This window comes from Lissotriton helveticus, chromosome 10 (assembly GCF_964261635.1).
Source record: "Lissotriton helveticus chromosome 10, aLisHel1.1, whole genome shotgun sequence".
Lineage (NCBI taxonomy): Eukaryota > Metazoa > Chordata > Amphibia > Caudata > Salamandridae > Lissotriton > Lissotriton helveticus.
Genome location: NC_136071.1, coordinates 589,543,397 through 589,567,125, shown reverse-complemented (window position 1 = coordinate 589,567,125; position 23,729 = coordinate 589,543,397). Strand labels below are relative to the sequence as shown.

General features: G+C 47.3%; 41 non-coding genes across 41 annotated transcripts; all 41 read right to left on the bottom strand.

Annotated features, from left to right (window-relative positions):
* Positions 1-380: 380 nt before the first annotated feature.
* TRNAP-CGG (transfer RNA proline (anticodon CGG)) lies at positions 381-452 on the bottom strand. Its single transcript has one exon. It is a non-coding gene; the product is annotated as a tRNA-Pro (tRNA).
* A 940-nt stretch (positions 453-1,392) lies between these two features.
* On the bottom strand, positions 1,393-1,504 carry TRNAL-CAA (transfer RNA leucine (anticodon CAA)). The gene is made up of 2 exons: positions 1,467-1,504; positions 1,393-1,438 (listed from the first exon to the last, which is right to left on the bottom strand). It is a non-coding gene; the product is annotated as a tRNA-Leu (tRNA).
* A 295-nt stretch (positions 1,505-1,799) lies between these two features.
* On the bottom strand, positions 1,800-1,872 carry TRNAV-AAC (transfer RNA valine (anticodon AAC)). The gene has a single exon. It is a non-coding gene; the product is annotated as a tRNA-Val (tRNA).
* A 385-nt stretch (positions 1,873-2,257) lies between these two features.
* On the bottom strand, positions 2,258-2,329 carry TRNAP-AGG (transfer RNA proline (anticodon AGG)). The gene has a single exon. It is a non-coding gene; the product is annotated as a tRNA-Pro (tRNA).
* Positions 2,330-2,763: 434 nt separating this feature from the next.
* On the bottom strand, positions 2,764-2,836 carry TRNAV-UAC (transfer RNA valine (anticodon UAC)). Its single transcript has one exon. It is a non-coding gene; the product is annotated as a tRNA-Val (tRNA).
* Positions 2,837-3,220: 384 nt separating this feature from the next.
* Positions 3,221-3,292, bottom strand: TRNAP-CGG (transfer RNA proline (anticodon CGG)). Its single transcript has one exon. It is a non-coding gene; the product is annotated as a tRNA-Pro (tRNA).
* A 930-nt stretch (positions 3,293-4,222) lies between these two features.
* Positions 4,223-4,334, bottom strand: TRNAL-CAA (transfer RNA leucine (anticodon CAA)). Its single transcript has 2 exons — positions 4,297-4,334; positions 4,223-4,268 (listed from the first exon to the last, which is right to left on the bottom strand). It is a non-coding gene; the product is annotated as a tRNA-Leu (tRNA).
* Positions 4,335-4,629: 295 nt separating this feature from the next.
* Positions 4,630-4,702, bottom strand: TRNAV-AAC (transfer RNA valine (anticodon AAC)). The gene has a single exon. It is a non-coding gene; the product is annotated as a tRNA-Val (tRNA).
* Positions 4,703-5,087: 385 nt separating this feature from the next.
* TRNAP-AGG (transfer RNA proline (anticodon AGG)) lies at positions 5,088-5,159 on the bottom strand. The gene has a single exon. It is a non-coding gene; the product is annotated as a tRNA-Pro (tRNA).
* Positions 5,160-5,593: 434 nt separating this feature from the next.
* Positions 5,594-5,666, bottom strand: TRNAV-UAC (transfer RNA valine (anticodon UAC)). The gene has a single exon. It is a non-coding gene; the product is annotated as a tRNA-Val (tRNA).
* Positions 5,667-6,050: 384 nt separating this feature from the next.
* TRNAP-CGG (transfer RNA proline (anticodon CGG)) lies at positions 6,051-6,122 on the bottom strand. Its single transcript has one exon. It is a non-coding gene; the product is annotated as a tRNA-Pro (tRNA).
* A 931-nt stretch (positions 6,123-7,053) lies between these two features.
* Positions 7,054-7,165, bottom strand: TRNAL-CAA (transfer RNA leucine (anticodon CAA)). The gene is made up of 2 exons: positions 7,128-7,165; positions 7,054-7,099 (listed from the first exon to the last, which is right to left on the bottom strand). It is a non-coding gene; the product is annotated as a tRNA-Leu (tRNA).
* Positions 7,166-7,460: 295 nt separating this feature from the next.
* TRNAV-AAC (transfer RNA valine (anticodon AAC)) lies at positions 7,461-7,533 on the bottom strand. Its single transcript has one exon. It is a non-coding gene; the product is annotated as a tRNA-Val (tRNA).
* A 385-nt stretch (positions 7,534-7,918) lies between these two features.
* On the bottom strand, positions 7,919-7,990 carry TRNAP-AGG (transfer RNA proline (anticodon AGG)). The gene has a single exon. It is a non-coding gene; the product is annotated as a tRNA-Pro (tRNA).
* A 434-nt stretch (positions 7,991-8,424) lies between these two features.
* TRNAV-UAC (transfer RNA valine (anticodon UAC)) lies at positions 8,425-8,497 on the bottom strand. Its single transcript has one exon. It is a non-coding gene; the product is annotated as a tRNA-Val (tRNA).
* A 384-nt stretch (positions 8,498-8,881) lies between these two features.
* Positions 8,882-8,953, bottom strand: TRNAP-CGG (transfer RNA proline (anticodon CGG)). Its single transcript has one exon. It is a non-coding gene; the product is annotated as a tRNA-Pro (tRNA).
* Positions 8,954-9,891: 938 nt separating this feature from the next.
* Positions 9,892-10,003, bottom strand: TRNAL-CAA (transfer RNA leucine (anticodon CAA)). Its single transcript has 2 exons — positions 9,966-10,003; positions 9,892-9,937 (listed from the first exon to the last, which is right to left on the bottom strand). It is a non-coding gene; the product is annotated as a tRNA-Leu (tRNA).
* A 295-nt stretch (positions 10,004-10,298) lies between these two features.
* On the bottom strand, positions 10,299-10,371 carry TRNAV-AAC (transfer RNA valine (anticodon AAC)). Its single transcript has one exon. It is a non-coding gene; the product is annotated as a tRNA-Val (tRNA).
* Positions 10,372-10,756: 385 nt separating this feature from the next.
* On the bottom strand, positions 10,757-10,828 carry TRNAP-AGG (transfer RNA proline (anticodon AGG)). Its single transcript has one exon. It is a non-coding gene; the product is annotated as a tRNA-Pro (tRNA).
* Positions 10,829-11,262: 434 nt separating this feature from the next.
* TRNAV-UAC (transfer RNA valine (anticodon UAC)) lies at positions 11,263-11,335 on the bottom strand. The gene has a single exon. It is a non-coding gene; the product is annotated as a tRNA-Val (tRNA).
* A 384-nt stretch (positions 11,336-11,719) lies between these two features.
* TRNAP-CGG (transfer RNA proline (anticodon CGG)) lies at positions 11,720-11,791 on the bottom strand. Its single transcript has one exon. It is a non-coding gene; the product is annotated as a tRNA-Pro (tRNA).
* Positions 11,792-12,732: 941 nt separating this feature from the next.
* On the bottom strand, positions 12,733-12,844 carry TRNAL-CAA (transfer RNA leucine (anticodon CAA)). Its single transcript has 2 exons — positions 12,807-12,844; positions 12,733-12,778 (listed from the first exon to the last, which is right to left on the bottom strand). It is a non-coding gene; the product is annotated as a tRNA-Leu (tRNA).
* Positions 12,845-13,139: 295 nt separating this feature from the next.
* On the bottom strand, positions 13,140-13,212 carry TRNAV-AAC (transfer RNA valine (anticodon AAC)). Its single transcript has one exon. It is a non-coding gene; the product is annotated as a tRNA-Val (tRNA).
* A 385-nt stretch (positions 13,213-13,597) lies between these two features.
* On the bottom strand, positions 13,598-13,669 carry TRNAP-AGG (transfer RNA proline (anticodon AGG)). Its single transcript has one exon. It is a non-coding gene; the product is annotated as a tRNA-Pro (tRNA).
* A 435-nt stretch (positions 13,670-14,104) lies between these two features.
* On the bottom strand, positions 14,105-14,177 carry TRNAV-UAC (transfer RNA valine (anticodon UAC)). The gene has a single exon. It is a non-coding gene; the product is annotated as a tRNA-Val (tRNA).
* Positions 14,178-14,561: 384 nt separating this feature from the next.
* On the bottom strand, positions 14,562-14,633 carry TRNAP-CGG (transfer RNA proline (anticodon CGG)). Its single transcript has one exon. It is a non-coding gene; the product is annotated as a tRNA-Pro (tRNA).
* Positions 14,634-15,571: 938 nt separating this feature from the next.
* TRNAL-CAA (transfer RNA leucine (anticodon CAA)) lies at positions 15,572-15,683 on the bottom strand. The gene is made up of 2 exons: positions 15,646-15,683; positions 15,572-15,617 (listed from the first exon to the last, which is right to left on the bottom strand). It is a non-coding gene; the product is annotated as a tRNA-Leu (tRNA).
* Positions 15,684-15,978: 295 nt separating this feature from the next.
* Positions 15,979-16,051, bottom strand: TRNAV-AAC (transfer RNA valine (anticodon AAC)). The gene has a single exon. It is a non-coding gene; the product is annotated as a tRNA-Val (tRNA).
* Positions 16,052-16,436: 385 nt separating this feature from the next.
* TRNAP-AGG (transfer RNA proline (anticodon AGG)) lies at positions 16,437-16,508 on the bottom strand. Its single transcript has one exon. It is a non-coding gene; the product is annotated as a tRNA-Pro (tRNA).
* Positions 16,509-16,942: 434 nt separating this feature from the next.
* TRNAV-UAC (transfer RNA valine (anticodon UAC)) lies at positions 16,943-17,015 on the bottom strand. Its single transcript has one exon. It is a non-coding gene; the product is annotated as a tRNA-Val (tRNA).
* A 384-nt stretch (positions 17,016-17,399) lies between these two features.
* TRNAP-CGG (transfer RNA proline (anticodon CGG)) lies at positions 17,400-17,471 on the bottom strand. Its single transcript has one exon. It is a non-coding gene; the product is annotated as a tRNA-Pro (tRNA).
* Positions 17,472-18,412: 941 nt separating this feature from the next.
* TRNAL-CAA (transfer RNA leucine (anticodon CAA)) lies at positions 18,413-18,524 on the bottom strand. The gene is made up of 2 exons: positions 18,487-18,524; positions 18,413-18,458 (listed from the first exon to the last, which is right to left on the bottom strand). It is a non-coding gene; the product is annotated as a tRNA-Leu (tRNA).
* A 295-nt stretch (positions 18,525-18,819) lies between these two features.
* TRNAV-AAC (transfer RNA valine (anticodon AAC)) lies at positions 18,820-18,892 on the bottom strand. Its single transcript has one exon. It is a non-coding gene; the product is annotated as a tRNA-Val (tRNA).
* A 385-nt stretch (positions 18,893-19,277) lies between these two features.
* Positions 19,278-19,349, bottom strand: TRNAP-AGG (transfer RNA proline (anticodon AGG)). Its single transcript has one exon. It is a non-coding gene; the product is annotated as a tRNA-Pro (tRNA).
* Positions 19,350-19,784: 435 nt separating this feature from the next.
* Positions 19,785-19,857, bottom strand: TRNAV-UAC (transfer RNA valine (anticodon UAC)). Its single transcript has one exon. It is a non-coding gene; the product is annotated as a tRNA-Val (tRNA).
* Positions 19,858-20,241: 384 nt separating this feature from the next.
* TRNAP-CGG (transfer RNA proline (anticodon CGG)) lies at positions 20,242-20,313 on the bottom strand. Its single transcript has one exon. It is a non-coding gene; the product is annotated as a tRNA-Pro (tRNA).
* Positions 20,314-21,253: 940 nt separating this feature from the next.
* TRNAL-CAA (transfer RNA leucine (anticodon CAA)) lies at positions 21,254-21,365 on the bottom strand. The gene is made up of 2 exons: positions 21,328-21,365; positions 21,254-21,299 (listed from the first exon to the last, which is right to left on the bottom strand). It is a non-coding gene; the product is annotated as a tRNA-Leu (tRNA).
* A 295-nt stretch (positions 21,366-21,660) lies between these two features.
* TRNAV-AAC (transfer RNA valine (anticodon AAC)) lies at positions 21,661-21,733 on the bottom strand. Its single transcript has one exon. It is a non-coding gene; the product is annotated as a tRNA-Val (tRNA).
* A 385-nt stretch (positions 21,734-22,118) lies between these two features.
* Positions 22,119-22,190, bottom strand: TRNAP-AGG (transfer RNA proline (anticodon AGG)). The gene has a single exon. It is a non-coding gene; the product is annotated as a tRNA-Pro (tRNA).
* Positions 22,191-22,624: 434 nt separating this feature from the next.
* TRNAV-UAC (transfer RNA valine (anticodon UAC)) lies at positions 22,625-22,697 on the bottom strand. The gene has a single exon. It is a non-coding gene; the product is annotated as a tRNA-Val (tRNA).
* Positions 22,698-23,081: 384 nt separating this feature from the next.
* On the bottom strand, positions 23,082-23,153 carry TRNAP-CGG (transfer RNA proline (anticodon CGG)). The gene has a single exon. It is a non-coding gene; the product is annotated as a tRNA-Pro (tRNA).
* Positions 23,154-23,729: the final 576 nt, after the last annotated feature.

Below are 23,729 nucleotides of genomic sequence, written 5' to 3'. Positions count from 1 at the left end.
ACTAACTCAGGAATCTTGTTGGCATGTATTGGGCTGGAATGCACAGACTAAGGGCCAATGTCCTTGAAGCTCAAAGTTGGGCTCTCCTTACCCGGTCTCTATTTCTTTGGAAGACAGGAATGAGGACCACTTTTATTCCAAGAGGCGATTTTGAAACCATATCCTGAAATTACACTAGAAAAACACTATGCATGTAATGTTCCTACCATGCTGGTCTGGCCCAGAAAAGCGGTTGCAAAGAAGTCCTGCACTCCTTTATCCTGCCACAAGTGGAAAATAGCGTGCAGGGTAAGGAACTTTCTCGACATACACAGCGTCTTATAGCATTGAAAAGAAGAAATGCTCCTATATTACAAGCATCCTGAAAATGTCCACAGCATGGGCTCGTCCGGGATTTGAACCCGGGACCTCTCGCACCCGAAGCGAGAATCATACCCCTAGACCAACGAGCCTGAGTGGCCAGGAGACATTTTGAACAATTTCTGAAGCGTGTTTCAGAAAAAAAGCAGGGCTATTTGGCTAGTCTCCCTCTAAGTGAGCCTCACAACGTCATGTTTTCTCTCAAGTTGTTGTTTTTTCACTCTAGCAAGAAAGGGGGCAGCCAATCTCCTATCAGCCAGTGAGCAGAAAAAAGGCACAGATGAGAACAGCAAGCACTTTCTGGCAATTGTTCTCCTCTGCAAGTCCTGGACCCTTGCCCCATAGACTTCCACACCAGAAGCAATGAAGGGCCCACCATTTCCTGCGCCTGAGAAAGAGGGGTTTGATATTTGGATTCAAACGTGCTCGCTCAGCGCTCGATCAGGCTCGATCAGGCGAGATTTATATGAGTGGCTCACAGGCCTGAAACACTCACCTGGGAGACCCAGAGTGGCTGACTTCTCAGTATAGCCATTGTTGGGCGAGTCACCTCCTTTCCTCCTGCCTCAATCTAGAATTGGCTGCAAATCATAAGAGAGAGTGCAATGCCCGTGTGCAGTGCCTACTCCCAGCTACCTCTCTGTCTTCCTTATGTAAATTAGAATTTGCAAGGGGGGACCAATGGCATTCTGCTCCTCCCACAAAACCAGGAAGCCCTGTTGAACATGTCTGCCTGTGTTTTTGCAGGGACAGTGCCTTCTCTGCCCAAAAGGTGGCAGGAGAGCCTCACAACAAATGATGGGATCAACTGCTTAGTTAGAAACCCAGCAAGGCAGTTACTGTGATGGAGTGCAAATTTAATGGAAGGTGTGCCTGAGGTGTCATTTCCAGAAATCCATGGAATTGTGATTGAGGGCCCAGCCTGATTGTTGGTGGATTTCTCTTCACATGCTACAGGTTCCTGCAAAGATTGTGGTGTTTGCCGGGAACGCACTGCAAAAAACAGGAAGATTTACGGGTGTAAAAGGGACCTGTCAGAAGTGGGATTTGAACCCACGCCTCCATGAGGAGACCAGAAGGCTCAGCTACACTGAAGATCAAGCTCTCTTGAGTCTGGCGCCTTAGACCACTCGGCCATCCTGACGTCTCATGAGGGGGGCTTAGGTCTAACTCTTCTATCTGCACATGCCAATGTTTCCACTTACAACCTTCACAGCAATGTCACAGGTGTAAAGGCCCCAACAATACAACATAGCTTAAACAAAATAAAAATAGGCACAAGAACGACCCCCAGATGACGGATGCAGATAACTTTGTTTCGTCTTGCAAAGGTAAAGAAAGTTTCCCACGGCTCACTGTGTTCAAAGACCACCTCTTCTTAAACTTGCATTCAGATAATAAGGTTTTAGAGTGTGCACATAAAAGCAGCCAACGCTCAGTGTTTCTGCCCGGTCTCGAACCGAGGACCTTTCGCGTGTTAGGCGAACGTGATGACCACTACACTACAGAAACGACCTTGCTGCTTGCTACTGTTAAAGCAAAGTTCCTCTCAAGGCTTCACCCTACTTCTATTCTGCTGTATCAGCAGCGGCTCAGAATGTGCAGAACAAGTGTGAAAACCTCAGAGATATCATCCAACATGCTTGCAATTAGACGTATTCAAAATTTACTTGTGCAGGCATCGACAGACAAATATCTGATGCCTAAATGTCTGCGAGTACAGCTTGGGAAAGCATCACCTGGGACACACTGAGACTAAGCAGGTAGGCAGAAAAAGCACGGTGATCCATTTTTCTTCTGAGGTTAGGAATATGTTGCGCAACAATGCACCGAGTATTACTAGAAATAGTCAGGCATAGTGCATTTTTAGTACGATTTGTATGTTTAGCTCTAAAAAGGGCTCGTCTGGGATTTGAACCCGGGACCTCTCGCACCCTAAGCGAGAATCATACCCCTAGACCAACGAGCCACGCAAGAGTCACCTCTGACATGGCTCCAGGGGTTAGTGGCAGCTAGTCGGTGAATGCTTCACCCAAAGCAAGCAACTGCACATGTTGCTCTCTTCTGCAATATGATTGCTGTCTTTTCCATGGCCGTCATCAAACAAGAAATTAAAAAGCCTCTGTCCTTCAGACAGTTTGTTTTTTCTAAGTGTCTGCTTGCGGTGAGGACAAGAAAAGCATTTCTGCTCTCATTCCTTGCTTTCATGAAGTAGGCCCACCCTTCAGAGCAAAGGGCGAGCAAGCGAATGGCGCAAGCTATCGTCACTTCTCTTTTCGAGCTGTCACTGAGATCCCTGGAGCACACTACGTCAGGTTGGTGAGGGATAGACAGCCTCTATTATCTCAGCTTTCCTATAAAGTCAGCAAGTAAAGGCAAACACTGTTAAAAACAGCAAACCGCTGTTTCTGCCCGGTCTCGAACCAGGGACCTTTCGCGTGTAAGGCGAACGTGATAACCACTACACTACAGAAACAGACACTAACTCAGGAATCTTGTTGGCATGTATTGGGCTGGAATGCACAGACTAAGGGCCAATGTCCTTGAAGCTCAAAGTTGGGCTCTCCTTACCCGGTCTCTATTTCTTTGGAAGACAGGAATGAGGACCACTTTTATTCCAAGAGGCGATTTTGAAACCATATCCTGAAATTACACTAGAAAAACACTATGCATGTAATGTTCCTACCATGCTTGTCTGGCCCAGAAAAGCAGTTGCAAAGAAGTCCTGCACTCCTTTATCCCGCCACAAGTGGAAAATAGCGTGCAGGGTAAGGAACTTTCTCGACATACACAGCGTCTTATAGCATTGAAAAGAAGAAATGCTCCTATATTACAAGCATCCTGAAAATGTCCACAGCATGGGCTCGTCCGGGATTTGAACCCGGGACCTCTCGCACCCGAAGCGAGAATCATACCCCTAGACCAACGAGCCTGAGTGGCCAGGAGACATTTTGAACAATTTCTGAAGCGTCTTTCAGAAAAAAAGCAGGGCTATTTGGCTAGTCTCCCTCTAAGTGAGCCTCACAACGTCATGTTTTCTCTCAAGTTGTTGTTTTTTCACTCTAGCAAGAAAGGGGGCAGCCAATCTCCTATCAGCCAGTGAGCAGAAAAAAGGCACAGATGAGAACAGCAAGCACTTTCTGGCAATTGTTCTCCTCTGCAAGTCCTGGACCCTTGCCCCATAGACTTCCACACCAGAAGCAATGAAGGGCCCACCATTTCCTGTGCCTGAGAAAGAGGGGTTTGATATTTGGATTCAAACGCGCTCGCTCAGCGCTCGATCAGGCGAGATTTATATGAGTGGCTCACAGGCCTGAAACACTCACCTGGGAGACCCAGAGTGGCTGACTTCTCAGTATAGCCATTGTTGGGCGAGTCACCTCCTTTCCTCCTGCCTCAATCTAGAATTGGCTGCAAATCATAAGAGAGAGTGCAATGCCCGTGTGCAGTGCCTACTCCCAGCTACCTCTCTGTCTTCCTTATGTAAATTAGAATTTGCAAGGGGGGACCAATGGCATTCTGCTCCTCCCACAAAACCAGGAAGCCCTGTTGAACATGTCTGCCTGTGTTTTTGCAGGGACAGTGCCTTCTCTGCCCAAAAGGTGGCAGGAGAGCCTCACAACAAATGATGGGATCAACTGCTTAGTTAGAAACCCAGCAAGGCAGTTACTGTGATGGAGTGCAAATTTAATGGAAGGTGTGCCTGAGGTGTCATTTCCAGAAATCCATGGAATTGTTATTGAGGGCCCAGCCTGATTGTTGGTGGATTTCTCTTCACATGCTACAGGTTCCTGCAAAGATTGTGGTGTTTGCCGGGAACGCACTGCAAAAAACAGGAAGATTTACGGGTGTAAAAGGGACCTGTCAGAAGTGGGATTTGAACCCACGCCTCCATGAGGAGACCAGAAGGCTCAGCTACACTGAAGATCAAGCTCTCTTGAGTCTGGCGCCTTAGACCACTCGGCCATCCTGACGTCTCATGAGGGGGGTTTAGGTCTAACTCTTCTATCTGCACCTGCCAATGTTTCCACTTACAACCTTCACAGCAATGTCACAGGTGTAAAGGCCCCAACAATACAACATAGCTTAAACAAAATAAAAATAGGCACAAGAACGACCCCCAGATGACGGATGCAGATAACTTTGTTTCGTCTTGCAAAGGTAAAGAAAGTTTCCCACGGCTCACTGTGTTCAAAGACCACCTCTTCTTAAACTTGCATTCAGATAATAAGGTTTTAGAGTGTGCACATAAAAGCAGCCAACGCTCAGTGTTTCTGCCCGGTCTCGAACCGAGGACCTTTCGCGTGTTAGGCGAACGTGATGACCACTACACTACAGAAACGACCTTGCTGCTTGCTACTGTTAAAGCAAAGTTCCTCTCAAGGCTTCACCCTACTTCTATTCTGCTGTATCAGCAGCGGCTCAGAATGTGCAGAACAAGTGTGAAAACCTCAGAGATATCATCCAACATGCTTGCAATTAGACGTATTCAAAATTTACTTGTGCAGGCATCGACAGACAAATATCTGATGCCTAAATGTCTGCGAGTACAGCTTGGGAAAGCATCACCTGGGACACACTGAGACTAAGCAGGTAGGCAGAAAAAGCACGGTGATCCATTTTTCTTCTGAGGTTAGGAATATGTTGCGCAACAATGCACCGAGTATTACTAGAAATAGTCAGGCATAGTGCATTTTTAGTACGATTTGTATGTTTAGCTCTAAAAAGGGCTCGTCCGGGATTTGAACCCGGGACCTCTCGCACCCTAAGCGAGAATCATACCCCTAGACCAACGAGCCACGCAAGAGTCACCTCTGACATGGCTCCAGGGGTTAGTGGCAGCTAGTCGGTGAATGCTTCACCCAAAGCAAGCAACTGCACATGTTGCTCTCTTCTGCAATATGATTGCTGTCTTTTCCATGGCCGTCATCAAACAAGAAATTAAAAAGCCTCTGTCCTTCAGACAGTTTGTTTTTTCTAAGTGTCTGCTTGCGGTGAGGACAAGAAAAGCATTTCTGCTCTCATTCCTTGCTTTCATGAAGTAGGCCCACCCTTCAGAGCAAAGGGCGAGCAAGCGAATGGCGCAAGCTATCGTCACTTCTCTTTTCGAGCTGTCACTGAGATCCCTGGAGCACACTACGTCAGGTTGGTGAGGGATAGACAGCCTCTATTATCTCAGCTTTCCTATAAAGTCAGCAAGTAAAGGCAAACACTGGTAAAAACAGCAAACCGCTGTTTCTGCCCGGTCTCGAACCAGGGACCTTTCGCGTGTAAGGCAAACGTGATAACCACTACACTACAGAAACAGACACTAACTCAGGAATCTTGTTGGCATGTATTGGGCTGGAATGCACAGACTAAGGGCCAATGTCCTTGAAGCTCAAAGTTGGGCTCTCCTTACCCGGTCTCTATTTCTTTGGAAGACAGGAATGAGGACCACTTTTATTCCAAGAGGCGATTTTGAAACCATATCCTGAAATTACACTAGAAAAACACTATGCATGTAATGTTCCTACCATGCTTGTCTGGCCCAGAAAAGCAGTTGCAAAGAAGTCCTGCACTCCTTTATCCCGCCACAAGTGGAAAATAGCGTGCAGGGTAAGGAACTTTCTCGACATACACAGCGTCTTATAGCATTGAAAAGAAGAAATGCTCCTATATTACAAGCATCCTGAAAATGTCCACAGCATGGGCTCGTCCGGGATTTGAACCCGGGACCTCTCGCACCCGAAGCGAGAATCATACCCCTAGACCAACGAGCCTGAGTGGCCAGGAGACATTTTGAACAATTTCTGAAGCGTCTTTCAGAAAAAAAGCAGGGCTATTTGGCTAGTCTCCCTCTAAGTGAGCCTCACAACGTCATGTTTTCTCTCAAGTTGTTGTTTTTTCACTCTAGCAAGAAAGGGGGCAGCCAATCTCCTATCAGCCAGTGAGCAGAAAAAAGGCACAGATGAGAACAGCAAGCACTTTCTGGCAATTGTTCTCCTCTGCAAGTCCTGGACCCTTGCCCCATAGACTTCCACACCAGAAGCAATGAAGGGCCCACCATTTCCTGCGCCTGAGAAAGAGGGGTTTGATATTTGGATTCAAACGCGCTCGCTCAGCGCTCGATCAGGCTCGATCTATATGAGTGGCTCACAGGCCTGAAACACTAACCTGGGAGACCCAGAGTGGCTGACTTCTCAGTATAGCCATTGTTGGGCGAGTCACCTCCTTTCCTCCTGCCTCAATCTAGAATTGGCTGCAAATCATAAGAGAGAGTGCAATGCCCGTGTGCAGTGCCTACTCCCAGCTACCTCTCTGTCTTCCTTATGTAAATTAGAATTTGCAAGGGGGGAACCAATGGCATTCTGCTCCTCCCACATAACCAGGAAGCCCTGTTGAACATGTCTGCCTGTGTTTTTGCAGGGACAGTGCCTTCTCTGCCCAAAAGGTGGCAGGAGAGCCTCACAACAAATGATGGGATCAACTGCTTAGTTAGAAACCCAGCAAGGCAGTTACTGTGATGGAGTGCAAATTTAATGGAAGGTGTGCCTGAGGTGTCATTTCCAGAAATCCATGGAATTGTGATTGAGGGCCCAGCCTGATTGTTGGTGGATTTCTCTTCACATGCTACAGGTTCCTGCAAAGATTGTGGTGTTTGCCGGGAACGCACTGCAAAAAACAGGAAGATTTACGGGTGTAAAAGGGACCTGTCAGAAGTGGGATTTGAACCCACGCCTCCATGAGGAGACCAGAAGGCTCAGCTACACTGAAGATCAAGCTCTCTTGAGTCTGGCGCCTTAGACCACTCGGCCATCCTGACGGCTCATGAGGGGGGCTTAGGTCTAACTCTTCTATCTGCACCTGCCAATGTTTCCACTTACAACCTTCACAGCAATGTCACAGGTGTAAAGGCCCCAACAATACAACATAGCTTAAACAAAATAAAAATAGGCACAAGAACGACCCCCAGATGACGGATGCAGATAACTTTGTTTCGTCTTGCAAAGGTAAAGAAAGTTTCCCACGGCTCACTGTGTTCAAAGACCACCTCTTCTTAAACTTGCATTCAGATAATAAGGTTTTAGAGTGTGCACATAAAAGCAGCCAACGCTCAGTGTTTCTGCCCGGTCTCAAACCGGGGACCTTTCGCGTGTTAGGCGAACGTGATGACCACTACACTACAGAAACGACCTTGCTGCTTGCTACTGTTAAAGCAAAGTTCCTCTCAAGTCTTCACCCTACTTCTATTCTGCTGTATCAGCAGCGGCTCAGAATGTGCAGAACAAGTGTGAAAACCTCAGAGATATCATCCAACATGCTTGCAATTAGACGTATTCAAAATTTACTTGTGCAGGCATCGACAGACAAATATCTGATGCCTAAATGTCTGCGAGTACAGCTTGGGAAAGCATCACCTGGGACACACTGAGACTAAGCAGGTAGGCAGAAAAAGCACGATGATCCATTTTTCTTCTGAGGTTAGGAATATGTTGCGCAACAATGCACCGAGTATTACTAGAAATAGTCAGGCATAGTGCATTTTTAGTACGATTTGTATGTTTAGCTCTAAAAAGGGCTCGTCCGGGATTTGAACCCGGGACCTCTCGCACCCTAAGCGAGAATCATACCCCTAGACCAACGAGCCACGCAAGAGTCACCTCTGACATGGCTCCAGGGGTTAGTGGCAGCTAGTCGGTGAATGCTTCACCCAAAGCAAGCAACTGCACATGTTGCTCTCTTCTGCAATATGATTGCTGTCTTTTCCATGGCCGTCATCAAACAAGAAATTAAAAAGCCTCTGTCCTTCAGACAGTTTGTTTTCTCTAAGTGTCTGCTTGCGGTGAGGACAAGAAAAGCATTTCTGCTCTCATTCCTTGCTTTCATGAAGTAGGCCCACCCTTCAGAGCAAAGGGCGAGCAAGCGAATGGCGCAAGCTATCGTCACTTCTCTTTTCGAGCTGTCACTGAGATCCCTGGAGCACACTACGTCAGGTTGGTGAGGGATAGACAGCCTCTATTATCTCAGCTTTCCTATAAAGTCAGCCAGTAAAGGCAAACACTGTTAAAAACAGCAAACCGCTGTTTCTGCCCGGTCTCGAACCAAGGACCTTTCGCGTGTAAGGCGAACGTGAAAACCACTACACTACAGAAACAGACACTAACTCAGGAATCTTGTTGGCATGTATTGGGCTGGAATGCACAGACTAAGGGCCAATGTCCTTGAAGCTCAAAGTTGGGCTCTCCTTACCCGGTCTCTATTTCTTTGGAAGACAGGAATGAGGACCACTTTTATTCCAAGAGGCGATTTTGAAACCATATCCTGAAATTACACTAGAAAAACACTATGCATGTAATGTTCCTACCATGCTGGTCTGGCCCAGAAAAGCAGTTGCAAAGAAGTCCTGCACTCCTTTATCCCGCCACAAGTGGAAAATAGCGTGCAGGGTAAGGAACTTTCTCGACATACACAGCGTCTTATAGCATTGAAAAGAAGAAATGCTCCTATATTACAAGCATCCTGAAAATGTCCACAGCATGGGCTCGTCCGGGATTTGAACCCGGGACCTCTCGCACCCGAAGCGAGAATCATACCCCTAGACCAACGAGCCTGAGTGGCCAGGAGACATTTTGAACAATTTCTGAAGCGTCTTTCAGAAAAAAAGCAGGGCTATTTGGCTAGTCTCCCTCTAAGTGAGCCTCACAACGTCATGTTTTCTCTCAAGTTGTTGTTTTTTCACTCTAGCAAGAAAGGGGGCAGCCAATCTCCTATCAGCCAGTGAGCAGAAAAAAGGCACAGATGAGAACAGCAAGCACTTTCTGGCAATTGTTCTCCTCTGCAAGTCCTGGACCCTTGCCCCATAGACTTCCACACCAGAAGCAATGAAGGGCCCACCATTTCCTGCGCCTGAGAAAGAGGGGTTTGATATTTGGATTCAAACGTGCTCGCTCAGCGCTCGATCAGGCTCGATCAGGCGAGATTTATATGAGTGGCTCACAGGCCTGAAACACTCACCTGGGAGACCCAGAGTGGCTGACTTCTCAGTATAGCCATTGTTGGGCGAGTCACCTCCTTTCCTCCTGCCTCAATCTAGAATTGGCTGCAAATCATAAGAGAGAGTGCAATGCCCGTGTGCAGTGCCTACTCCCAGCTACCTCTCTGTCTTCCTTATGTAAATTAGAATTTGCAAGGGGGGACCAATGGCATTCTGCTCCTCCCACAAAACCAGGAAGCCCTGTTGAACGTCTGCCTGTGTTTTTGCAGGGACAGTGCCTTCTCTGCCCAAAAGGTGGCAGGAGAGCCTCACAACAAATGATGGGATCAACTGCTTAGTTCGAAACCCAGCAAGGCAGTTACTGTGATGGAGTGCAAATTTAATGGAAGGTGTGCCTGAGGTGTCATTTCCAGAAATCCATGGAATTGTGATTGAGGGCCCAGCCTGATTGTTGGTGGATTTCTCTTCACATGCTACAGGTTCCTGCAAAGATTGTGGTGTTTGCCGGGAACGCACTGCAAAAAACAGGAAGATTTACGGGTGTAAAAGGGACCTGTCAGAAGTGGGATTTGAACCCACGCCTCCATGAGGAGACCAGAAGGCTCAGCTACACTGAAGATCAAGCTCTCTTGAGTCTGGCGCCTTAGACCACTCGGCCATCCTGACGTCTCATGAGGGGGGCTTAGGTCTAACTCTTCTATCTGCACCTGCCAATGTTTCCACTTACAACCTTCACAGCAATGTCACAGGTGTAAAGGCCCCAACAATACAACATAGCTTAAACAAAATAAAAATAGGCACAAGAACGACCCCCAGATGACGGATGCAGATAACTTTGTTTCGTCTTGCAAAGGTAAAGAAAGTTTCCCACGGCTCACTGTGTTCAAAGACCACCTCTTCTTAAACTTGCATTCAGATAATAAGGTTTTAGAGTGTGCACATAAAAGCAGCCAACGCTCAGTGTTTCTGCCCGGTCTCGAACCGAGGACCTTTCGCGTGTTAGGCGAACGTGATGACCACTACACTACAGAAACGACCTTGCTGCTTGCTACTGTTAAAGCAAAGTTCCTCTCAAGGCTTCACCCTACTTCTATTCTGCTGTATCAGCAGCGGCTCAGAATGTGCAGAACAAGTGTGAAAACCTCAGAGATATCATCCAACATGCTTGCAATTAGACGTATTCAAAATTTACTTGTGCAGGCATCGACAGACAAATATCTGATGCCTAAATGTCTGCGAGTACAGCTTGGGAAAGCATCACCTGGGACACACTGAGACTAAGCAGGTAGGCAGAAAAAGCACGGTGATCCATTTTTCTTCTGAGGTTAGGAATATGTTGCGCAACAATGCACCGAGTATTACTAGAAATAGTCAGGCATAGTGCATTTTTAGTACGATTTGTATGTTTAGCTCTAAAAAGGGCTCGTCCGGGATTTGAACCCGGGACCTCTCGCACCCTAAGCGAGAATCATACCCCTAGACCAACGAGCCACGCAAGAGTCACCTCTGACATGGCTCCAGGGGTTAGTGGCAGCTAGTCGGTGAATGCTTCACCCAAAGCAAGCAACTGCACATGTTGCTCTCTTCTGCAATATGATTGCTGTCTTTTCCATGGCCGTCATCAAACAAGAAATTAAAAAGCCTCTGTCCTTCAGACAGTTTGTTTTTTCTAAGTGTCTGCTTGCGGTGAGGACAAGAAAAGCATTTCTGCTCTCATTCCTTGCTTTCATGAAGTAGGCCCACCCTTCAGAGCAAAGGGCGAGCAAGCGAATGGCGCAAGCTATCGTCACTTCTCTTTTCGAGCTGTCACTGAGATCCCTGGAGCACACTACGTCAGGTTGGTGAGGGATAGACAGCCTCTATTATCTCAGCTTTCCTATAAAGTCAGCAAGTAAAGGCAAACACTGTTAAAAACAGCAAACCGCTGTTTCTGCCCGGTCTCGAACCAGGGACCTTTCGCGTGTAAGGCGAACGTGATAACCACTACACTACAGAACCAGACACTAACTCAGGAATCTTGTTGGCATGTATTGGGCTGGAATGCACAGACTAAGGGCCAATGTCCTTGAAGCTCAAAGTTGGGCTCTCCTTACCCGGTCTCTATTTCTTTGGAAGACAGGAATGAGGACCACTTTTATTCCAAGAGGCGATTTTGAAACCATATCCTGAAATTACACTAGAAAAACACTATGCATGTAATGTTCCTACCATGCTTGTCTGGCCCAGAAAAGCAGTTGCAAAGAAGTCCTGCACTCCTTTATCCCGCCACAAGTGGAAAATAGCGTGCAGGGTAAGGAACTTTCTCGACATACACAGCGTCTTATAGCATTGAAAAGAAGAAATGCTCCTATATTACAAGCATCCTGAAAATGTCCACAGCATGGGCTCGTCCGGAATTTGAACCCGGGACCTCTCGCACCCGAAGCGAGAATCATACCCCTAGACCAACGAGCCTGAGTGGCCAGGAGACATTTTGAACAATTTCTGAAGCGTCTTTCAGAAAAAAAGCAGGGCTATTTGGCTAGTCTCCCTCTAAGTGAGCCTCACAACGTCATGTTTTCTCTCAAGTTGTTTTTTTTTCACTCTAGCAAGAAAGGGGGCAGCCAATCTCCTATCAGCCAGTGAGCAGAAAAAAGGCACAGATGAGAACAGCAAGCACTTTCTGGCAATTGTTCTCCTCTGCAAGTCCTGGACCCTTGCCCCATAGACTTCCACACCAGAAGCAATGAAGGGCCCACCATTTCCTGCGCCTGAGAAAGAGGGGTTTGATATTTGGATTCAAACGCGCTCGCTCAGCGCTCGATCAGGCTCGATCAGGCGAGATTTATATGAGTGGCTCACAGGCCTGAAACACTAACCTGGGAGACCCAGAGTGGCTGACTTCTCAGTATAGCCATTGTTGGGCGAGTCACCTCCTTTCCTCCTGCCTCAATCTAGAATTGGCTGCAAATCATAAGAGAGAGTGCAATGCCCGTGTGCAGTGCCTACTCCCAGCTACCTCTCTGTCTTCCTTATGTAAATTAGAATTTGCAAGGGGGGAACCAATGGCATTCTGCTCCTCCCACATAACCAGGAAGCCCTGTTGAACATGTCTGCCTGTGTTTTTGCAGGGACAGTGCCTTCTCTGCCCAAAAGGTGGCAGGAGAGCCTCACAACAAATGATGGGATCAACTGCTTAGTTAGAAACCCAGCAAGGCAGTTACTGTGATGGAGTGCAAATTTAATGGAAGGTGTGCCTGAGGTGTCATTTCCAGAAATCCATGGAATTGTGATTGAGGGCCCAGCCTGATTGTTGGTGGATTTCTCTTCACATGCTACAGGTTCCTGCAAAGATTGTGGTGTTTGCCGGGAACGCACTGCAAAAAACAGGAAGATTTACGGGTGTAAAAGGGACCTGTCAGAAGTGGGATTTGAACCCACGCCTCCATGAGGAGACCAGAAGGCTCAGCTACACTGAAGATCAAGCTCTCTTGAGTCTGCCGCCTTAGACCACTCGGCCATCCTGACGGCTCATGAGGGGGGCTTAGGTCTAACTCTTCTATCTGCACCTGCCAATGTTTCCACTTACAACCTTCACAGCAATGTCACAGGTGTAAAGGCCCCAACAATACAACATAGCTTAAACAAAATAAAAATAGGCACAAGAACGACCCCCAGATGACGGATGCAGATAACTTTGTTTCGTCTTGCAAAGGTAAAGAAAGTTTCCCACGGCTCACTGTGTTCAAAGACCACCTCTTCTTAAACTTGCATTCAGATAATAAGGTTTTAGAGTGTGCACATAAAAGCAGCCAACGCTCAGTGTTTCTGCCCGGTCTCGAACCGGGGACCTTTCGCGTGTTAGGCGAACGTGATGACCACTACACTACAGAAACGACCTTGCTGCTTGCTACTGTTAAAGCAAAGTTCCTCTCAAGGCTTCACCCTACTTCTATTCTGCTGTATCAGCAGCGGCTCAGAATGTGCAGAACAAGTGTGAAAACCTCAGAGATATCATCCAACATGCTTGCAATTAGACGTATTCAAAATTTACTTGTGCAGGCATCGACAGACAAATATCTGATGCCTAAATGTCTGCGAGTACAGCTTGGGAAAGCATCACCTGGGACACACTGAGACTAAGCAGGTAGGCAGAAAAAGCACGATGATCCATTTTTCTTCTGAGGTTAGGAATATGTTGCGCAACAATGCACCGAGTATTACTAGAAATAGTCAGGCATAGTGCATTTTTAGTACGATTTGTATGTTTAGCTCTAAAAAGGGCTCGTCCGGGATTTGAACCCGGGACCTCTCGCACCCTAAGCGAGAATCATACCCCTAGACCAACGAGCCACGCAAGAGTCACCTCTGACATGGCTCCAGGGGTTAGTGGCAGCTAGTCGGTGAATGCTTCACCCAAAGCAAGCAACTGCACATGTTGCTCTCTTCTGCAATATGATTGCTGTCTTTTCCATGGCCGTCATCAAACAAGAAATTAAAAAGCCTCTGTCCTTCAGACAGTTTGTTTTCTCTAAGTGTCTGCTTGCGGTGAGGACAAGAAAAGCATTTCTGCTCTCATTCCTTGCTTTCATGAAAGTAGGCCCACCCTTCAGAGCAAAGGGCGAGCAAGCGAATGGCGCAAGCTATCGTCACTTCTCTTTTCGAGCTGTCACTGAGATCCCTGGAGCACACTACGTCAGGTTGGTGAGGGATAGACAGCCTCTATTATCTCAGCTTTCCTATAAAGTCAGCCAGTAAAGGCAAACACTGTTAAAAACAGCAAACCGCTGTTTCTGCCCGGTCTCGAACCAAGGACCTTTCGCGTGTAAGGCGAACGTGAAAACCACTACACTACAGAAACAGACACTAACTCAGGAATCTTGTTGGCATGTATTGGGCTGGAATGCACAGACTAAGGGCCAATGTCCTTGAAGCTCAAAGTTGGGCTCTCCTTACCCGGTCTCTATTTCTTTGGAAGACAGGAATGAGGACCACTTTTATTCCAAGAGGCGATTTTGAAACCATATCCTGAAATTACACTAGAAAAACACTATGCATGTAATGTTCCTACCATGCTGGTCTGGCCCAGAAAAGCAGTTGCAAAGAAGTCCTGCACTCCTTTATCCCGCCACAAGTGGAAAATAGCGTGCAGGGTAAGGAACTTTCTCGACATACACAGCGTCTTATAGCATTGAAAAGAAGAAATGCTCCTATATTACAAGCATCCTGAAAATGTCCACAGCATGGGCTCGTCCGGGATTTGAACCCGGGACCTCTCGCACCCGAAGCGAGAATCATACCCCTAGACCAACGAGCCTGAGTGGCCAGGAGACATTTTGAACAATTTCTGAAGCGTCTTTCAGAAAAAAAGCAGGGCTATTTGGCTAGTCTCCCTCTAAGTGAGCCTCACAACGTCATGTTTTCTCTCAAGTTGTTGTTTTTTCACTCTAGCAAGAAAGGGGGCAGCCAATCTCCTATCAGCCAGTGAGCAGAAAAAAGGCACAGATGAGAACAGCAAGCACTTTCTGGCAATTGTTCTCCTCTGCAAGTCCTGGACCCTTGCCCCATAGACTTCCACACCAGAAGCAATGAAGGGCCCACCATTTCCTGCGCCTGAGAAAGAGGGGTTTGATATTTGGATTCAAACGTGCTCGCTCAGCGCTCGATCAGGCTCGATCAGGCGAGATTTATATGAGTGGCTCACAGGCCTGAAACACTCACCTGGGAGACCCAGAGTGGCTGACTTCTCAGTATAGCCATTGTTGGGCGAGTCACCTCCTTTCCTCCTGCCTCAATCTAGAATTGGCTGCAAATCATAAGAGAGAGTGCAATGCCCGTGTGCAGTGCCTACTCCCAGCTACCTCTCTGTCTTCCTTATGTAAATTAGAATTTGCAAGGGGGGACCAATGGCATTCTGCTCCTCCCACAAAACCAGGAAGCCCTGTTGAACGTCTGCCTGTGTTTTTGCAGGGACAGTGCCTTCTCTGCCCAAAAGGTGGCAGGAGAGCCTCACAACAAATGATGGGATCAACTGCTTAGTTCGAAACCCAGCAAGGCAGTTACTGTGATGGAGTGCAAATTTAATGGAAGGTGTGCCTGAGGTGTCATTTCCAGAAATCCATGGAATTGTGATTGAGGGCCCAGCCTGATTGTTGGTGGATTTCTCTTCACATGCTACAGGTTCCTGCAAAGATTGTGGTGTTTGCCGGGAACGCACTGCAAAAAACAGGAAGATTTACGGGTGTAAAAGGGACCTGTCAGAAGTGGGATTTGAACCCACGCCTCCATGAGGAGACCAGAAGGCTCAGCTACACTGAAGATCAAGCTCTCTTGAGTCTGGCGCCTTAGACCACTCGCCCATCCTGACAGCTCATGAGGGGGGCTTAGGTCTAACTCTTCTATCTGCACCTGCCAATGTTTCCACTTACAACCTTCACAGCAATGTCACAGGTGTAAAGGCCCCAACAATACAACATAGCTTAAACAAAATAAAAATAGGCACAAGAACGACCCCCAGATGACGGATGCAGATAACTTTGTTTCGTCTTGCAAAGGTAAAGAAAGTTTCCCACGGCTCACTGTGTTCAAAGACCACCTCTTCTTAAACTTGCATTCAGATAATAAGGTTTTAGAGTGTGCACATAAAAGCAGCCAACGCTCAGTGTTTCTGCCCGGTCTCGAACCGAGGACCTTTCGCGTGTTAGGCGAACGTGATGACCACTACACTACAGAAACGACCTTGCTGCTTGCTACTGTTAAAGCAAAGTTCCTCTCAAGGCTTCACCCTACTTCTATTCTGCTGTATCAGCAGCGGCTCAGAATGTGCAGAACAAGTGTGAAAACCTCAGAGATATCATCCAACATGCTTGCAATTAGACGTATTCAAAATTTACTTGTGCAGGCATCGACAGACAAATATCTGATGCCTAAATGTCTGCGAGTACAGCTTGGGAAAGCATCACCTGGGACACACTGAGACTAAGCAGGTAGGCAGAAAAAGCACGGTGATCCATTTTTCTTCTGAGGTTAGGAATATGTTGCGCAACAATGCACCGAGTATTACTAGAAATAGTCAGGCATAGTGCATTTTTAGTACGATTTGTATGTTTAGCTCTAAAAAGGGCTCGTCCGGGATTTGAACCCGGGACCTCTCGCACCCTAAGCGAGAATCATACCCCTAGACCAACGAGCCACGCAAGAGTCACCTCTGACATGGCTCCAGGGGTTAGTGGCAGCTAGTCGGTGAATGCTTCACCCAAAGCAAGCAACTGCACATGTTGCTCTCTTCTGCAATATGATTGCTGTCTTTTCCATGGCCGTCATCAAACAAGAAATTAAAAAGCCTCTGTCCTTCAGACAGTTTGTTTTTTCTAAGTGTCTGCTTGCGGTGAGGACAAGAAAAGCATTTCTGCTCTCATTCCTTGCTTTCATGAAGTAGGCCCACCCTTCAGAGCAAAGGGCGAGCAAGCGAATGGCGCAAGCTATCGTCACTTCTCTTTTCGAGCTGTCACTGAGATCCCTGGAGCACACTACGTCAGGTTGGTGAGGGATAGACAGCCTCTATTATCTCAGCTTTCCTATAAAGTCAGCAAGTAAAGGCAAACACTGTTAAAAACAGCAAACCGCTGTTTCTGCCCGGTCTCGAACCAGGGACCTTTCGCGTGTAAGGCGAACGTGATAACCACTACACTACAGAACCAGACACTAACTCAGGAATCTTGTTGGCATGTATTGGGCTGGAATGCACAGACTAAGGGCCAATGTCCTTGAAGCTCAAAGTTGGGCTCTCCTTACCCGGTCTCTATTTCTTTGGAAGACAGGAATGAGGACCACTTTTATTCCAAGAGGCGATTTTGAAACCATATCCTGAAATTACACTAGAAAAACACTATGCATGTAATGTTCCTACCATGCTTGTCTGGCCCAGAAAAGCAGTTGCAAAGAAGTCCTGCACTCCTTTATCCCGCCACAAGTGGAAAATAGCGTGCAGGGTAAGGAACTTTCTCGACATACACAGCGTCTTATAGCATTGAAAAGAAGAAATGCTCCTATATTACAAGCATCCTGAAAATGTCCACAGCATGGGCTCGTCCGGGATTTGAACCCGGGACCTCTCGCACCCGAAGCGAGAATCATACCCCTAGACCAACGAGCCTGAGTGGCCAGGAGACATTTTGAACAATTTCTGAAGCGTCTTTCAGAAAAAAAGCAGGGCTATTTGGCTAGTCTCCCTCTAAGTGAGCCTCACAACGTCATGTTTTCTCTCAAGTTGTTTTTTTTTCACTCTAGCAAGAAAGGGGGCAGCCAATCTCCTATCAGCCAGTGAGCAGAAAAAAGGCACAGATGAGAACAGCAAGCACTTTCTGGCAATTGTTCTCCTCTGCAAGTCCTGGACCCTTGCCCCATAGACTTCCACACCAGAAGCAATGAAGGGCCCACCATTTCCTGCGCCTGAGAAAGAGGGGTTTGATATTTGGATTCAAACGCGCTCGCTCAGCGCTCGATCAGGCTCGATCAGGCGAGATTTATATGAGTGGCTCACAGGCCTGAAACACTAACCTGGGAGACCCAGAGTGGCTGACTTCTCAGTATAGCCATTGTTGGGCGAGTCACCTCCTTTCCTCCTGCCTCAATCTAGAATTGGCTGCAAATCATAAGAGAGAGTGCAATGCCCGTGTGCAGTGCCTACTCCCAGCTACCTCTCTGTCTTCCTTATGTAAATTAGAATTTGCAAGGGGGGAACCAATGGCATTCTGCTCCTCCCACATAACCAGGAAGCCCTGTTGAACATGTCTGCCTGTGTTTTTGCAGGGACAGTGCCTTCTCTGCCCAAAAGGTGGCAGGAGAGCCTCACAACAAATGATGGGATCAACTGCTTAGTTAGAAACCCAGCAAGGCAGTTACTGTGATGGAGTGCAAATTTAATGGAAGGTGTGCCTGAGGTGTCATTTCCAGAAATCCATGGAATTGTGATTGAGGGCCCAGCCTGATTGTTGGTGGATTTCTCTTCACATGCTACAGGTTCCTGCAAAGATTGTGGTGTTTGCCGGGAACGCACTGCAAAAAACAGGAAGATTTACGGGTGTAAAAGGGACCTGTCAGAAGTGGGATTTGAACCCACGCCTCCATGAGGAGACCAGAAGGCTCAGCTACACTGAAGATCAAGCTCTCTTGAGTCTGCCGCCTTAGACCACTCGGCCATCCTGACGGCTCATGAGGGGGGCTTAGGTCTAACTCTTCTATCTGCACCTGCCAATGTTTCCACTTACAACCTTCACAGCAATGTCACAGGTGTAAAGGCCCCAACAATACAACATAGCTTAAACAAAATAAAAATAGGCACAAGAACGACCCCCAGATGACGGATGCAGATAACTTTGTTTCGTCTTGCAAAGGTAAAGAAAGTTTCCCACGGCTCACTGTGTTCAAAGACCACCTCTTCTTAAACTTGCATTCAGATAATAAGGTTTTAGAGTGTGCACATAAAAGCAGCCAACGCTCAGTGTTTCTGCCCGGTCTCGAACCGGGGACCTTTCGCGTGTTAGGCGAACGTGATGACCACTACACTACAGAAACGACCTTGCTGCTTGCTACTGTTAAAGCAAAGTTCCTCTCAAGGCTTCACCCTACTTCTATTCTGCTGTATCAGCAGCGGCTCAGAATGTGCAGAACAAGTGTGAAAACCTCAGAGATATCATCCAACATGCTTGCAATTAGACGTATTCAAAATTTACTTGTGCAGGCATCGACAGACAAATATCTGATGCCTAAATGTCTGCGAGTACAGCTTGGGAAAGCATCACCTGGGACACACTGAGACTAAGCAGGTAGGCAGAAAAAGCACGATGATCCATTTTTCTTCTGAGGTTAGGAATATGTTGCGCAACAATGCACCGAGTATTACTAGAAATAGTCAGGCATAGTGCATTTTTAGTACGATTTGTATGTTTAGCTCTAAAAAGGGCTCGTCCGGGATTTGAACCCGGGACCTCTCGCACCCTAAGCGAGAATCATACCCCTAGACCAACGAGCCACGCAAGAGTCACCTCTGACATGGCTCCAGGGGTTAGTGGCAGCTAGTCGGTGAATGCTTCACCCAAAGCAAGCAACTGCACATGTTGCTCTCTTCTGCAATATGATTGCTGTCTTTTCCATGGCCGTCATCAAACAAGAAATTAAAAAGCCTCTGTCCTTCAGACAGTTTGTTTTCTCTAAGTGTCTGCTTGCGGTGAGGACAAGAAAAGCATTTCTGCTCTCATTCCTTGCTTTCATGAAAGTAGGCCCACCCTTCAGAGCAAAGGGCGAGCAAGCGAATGGCGCAAGCTATCGTCACTTCTCTTTTCGAGCTGTCACTGAGATCCCTGGAGCACACTACGTCAGGTTGGTGAGGGATAGACAGCCTCTATTATCTCAGCTTTCCTATAAAGTCAGCCAGTAAAGGCAAACACTGTTAAAAACAGCAAACCGCTGTTTCTGCCCGGTCTCGAACCAAGGACCTTTCGCGTGTAAGGCGAACGTGAAAACCACTACACTACAGAAACAGACACTAACTCAGGAATCTTGTTGGCATGTATTGGGCTGGAATGCACAGACTAAGGGCCAATGTCCTTGAAGCTCAAAGTTGGGCTCTCCTTACCCGGTCTCTATTTCTTTGGAAGACAGGAATGAGGACCACTTTTATTCCAAGAGGCGATTTTGAAACCATATCCTGAAATTACACTAGAAAAACACTATGCATGTAATGTTCCTACCATGCTGGTCTGGCCCAGAAAAGCAGTTGCAAAGAAGTCCTGCACTCCTTTATCCCGCCACAAGTGGAAAATAGCGTGCAGGGTAAGGAACTTTCTCGACATACACAGCGTCTTATAGCATTGAAAAGAAGAAATGCTCCTATATTACAAGCATCCTGAAAATGTCCACAGCATGGGCTCGTCCGGGATTTGAACCCGGGACCTCTCGCACCCGAAGCGAGAATCATACCCCTAGACCAACGAGCCTGAGTGGCCAGGAGACATTTTGAACAATTTCTGAAGCGTCTTTCAGAAAAAAAGCAGGGCTATTTGGCTAGTCTCCCTCTAAGTGAGCCTCACAACGTCATGTTTTCTCTCAAGTTGTTGTTTTTTCACTCTAGCAAGAAAGGGGGCAGTCAATCTCCTATCAGCCAGTGAGCAGAAAAAAGGCACAGATGAGAACAGCAAGCACTTTCTGGCAATTGTTCTCCTCTGCAAGTCCTGGACCCTTGCCCCATAGACTTCCACACCAGAAGCAATGAAGGGCCCACCATTTCCTGCGCCTGAGAAAGAGGGGTTTGATATTTGGATTCAAACGCGCTCGCTCAGCGCTCGATTAGGCTCGATCAGGCGAGATTTATATGAGTGGCTCACAGGCCTGAAACACTCACCTGGGAGACCCAGAGTGGCTGACTTCTCAGTATAGCCATTGTTGGGCGAGTCACCTCCTTTCCTCCTGCCTCAATCTAGAATTGGCTGCAAATCATAAGAGAGAGTGCAATGCCCGTGTGCAGTGCCTACTCCCAGCTACCTCTCTGTCTTCCTTATGTAAATTAGAATTTGCAAGGGGGGACCAATGGCATTCTGCTCCTCCCACATAACCAGGAAGCCCTGTTGAACATGTCTGCCTGTGTTTTTGCAGGGACAGTGCCTTCTCTGCCCAAAAGGTGGCAGGAGAGCCTCACAACAAATGATGGGATCAACTGCTTAGTTAGAAACCCAGCAAGGCAGTTACTGTGATGGAGTGCAAATTTAATGGAAGGTGTGCCTGAGGTGTCATTTCCAGAAATCCATGGAATTGTGATTGAGGGCCCAGCCTGATTGTTGGTGGATTTCTCTTCACATGCTACAGGTTCCTGCAAAGATTGTGGTGTTTGCCGGGAACGCACTGCAAAAAACAGGAAGATTTACGGGTGTAAAAGGGACCTGTCAGAAGTGGGATTTGAACCCACGCCTCCATGAGGAGACCAGAAGGCTCAGCTACACTGAAGATCAAGCTCTCTTGAGTCTGGCGCCTTAGACCACTCGCCCATCCTGACAGCTCATGAGGGGGGCTTAGGTCTAACTCTTCTATCTGCACCTGCCAATGTTTCCACTTACAACCTTCACAGCAATGTCACAGGTGTAAAGGCCCCAACAATACAACATAGCTTAAACAAAATAAAAATAGGCACAAGAACGACCCCCAGATGACGGATGCAGATAACTTTGTTTCGTCTTGCAAAGGTAAAGAAAGTTTCCCACGGCTCACTGTGTTCAAAGACCACCTCTTCTTAAACTTGCATTCAGATAATAAGGTTTTAGAGTGTGCACATAAAAGCAGCCAACGCTCAGTGTTTCTGCCCGGTCTCGAACCGAGGACCTTTCGCGTGTTAGGCGAACGTGATGACCACTACACTACAGAAACGACCTTGCTGCTTGCTACTGTTAAAGCAAAGTTCCTCTCAAGGCTTCACCCTACTTCTATTCTGCTGTATCAGCAGCGGCTCAGAATGTGCAGAACAAGTGTGAAAACCTCAGAGATATCATCCAACATGCTTGCAATTAGACGTATTCAAAATTTACTTGTGCAGGCATCGACAGACAAATATCTGATGCCTAAATGTCTGCGAGTACAGCTTGGGAAAGCATCACCTGGGACACACTGAGACTAAGCAGGTAGGCAGAAAAAGCACGGTGATCCATTTTTCTTCTGAGGTTAGGAATATGTTGCGCAACAATGCACCGAGTATTACTAGAAATAGTCAGGCATAGTGCATTTTTAGTACGATTTGTATGTTTAGCTCTAAAAAGGGCTCGTCCGGGATTTGAACCCGGGACCTCTCGCACCCTAAGCGAGAATCATACCCCTAGACCAACGAGCCACGCAAGAGTCACCTCTGACATGGCTCCAGGGGTTAGTGGCAGCTAGTCGGTGAATGCTTCACCCAAAGCAAGCAACTGCACATGTTGCTCTCTTCTGCAATATGATTGCTGTCTTTTCCATGGCCGTCATCAAACAAGAAATTAAAAAGCCTCTGTCCTTCAGACAGTTTGTTTTTTCTAAGTGTCTGCTTGCGGTGAGGACAAGAAAAGCATTTCTGCTCTCATTCCTTGCTTTCATGAAGTAGGCCCACCCTTCAGAGCAAAGGGCGAGCAAGCGAATGGCGCAAGCTATCGTCACTTCTCTTTTCGAGCTGTCACTGAGATCCCTGGAGCACACTACGTCAGGTTGGTGAGGGATAGACAGCCTCTATTATCTCAGCTTTCCTATAAAGTCAGCAAGTAAAGGCAAACACTGTTAAAAACAGCAAACCGCTGTTTCTGCCCGGTCTCGAACCAGGGACCTTTCGCGTGTAAGGCGAACGTGATAACCACTACACTACAGAACCAGACACTAACTCAGGAATCTTGTTGGCATGTATTGGGCTGGAATGCACAGACTAAGGGCCAATGTCCTTGAAGCTCAAAGTTGGGCTCTCCTTACCCGGTCTCTATTTCTTTGGAAGACAGGAATGAGGACCACTTTTATTCCAAGAGGCGATTTTGAAACCATATCCTGAAATTACACTAGAAAAACACTATGCATGTAATGTTCCTACCATGCTTGTCTGGCCCAGAAAAGCAGTTGCAAAGAAGTCCTGCACTCCTTTATCCCGCCACAAGTGGAAAATAGCGTGCAGGGTAAGGAACTTTCTCGACATACACAGCGTCTTATAGCATTGAAAAGAAGAAATGCTCCTATATTACAAGCATCCTGAAAATGTCCACAGCATGGGCTCGTCCGGGATTTGAACCCGGGACCTCTCGCACCCGAAGCGAGAATCATACCCCTAGACCAACGAGCCTGAGTGGCCAGGAGACATTTTGAACAATTTCTGAAGCGTCTTTCAGAAAAAAAGCAGGGCTATTTGGCTAGTCTCCCTCTAAGTGAGCCTCACAACGTCATGTTTTCTCTCAAGTTGTTGTTTTTTCACTCTAGCAAGAAAGGGGGCAGCCAATCTCCTATCAGCCAGTGAGCAGAAAAAAGGCACAGATGAGAACAGCAAGCACTTTCTGGCAATTGTTCTCCTCTGCAAGTCCTGGACCCTTGCCCCATAGACTTCCACACCAGAAGCAATGAAGGGCCCACCATTTCCTGCGCCTGAGAAAGAGGGGTTTGATATTTGGATTCAAACGCGCTCGCTCAGCGCTCGATCAGGCTCGATCAGGCGAGATTTATATGAGTGGCTCACAGGCCTGAAACACTAACCTGGGAGACCCAGAGTGGCTGACTTCTCAGTATAGCCATTGTTGGGCGAGTCACCTCCTTTCCTCCTGCCTCAATCTAGAATTGGCTGCAAATCATAAGAGAGAGTGCAATGCCCGTGTGCAGTGCCTACTCCCAGCTACCTCTCTGTCTTCCTTATGTAAATTAGAATTTG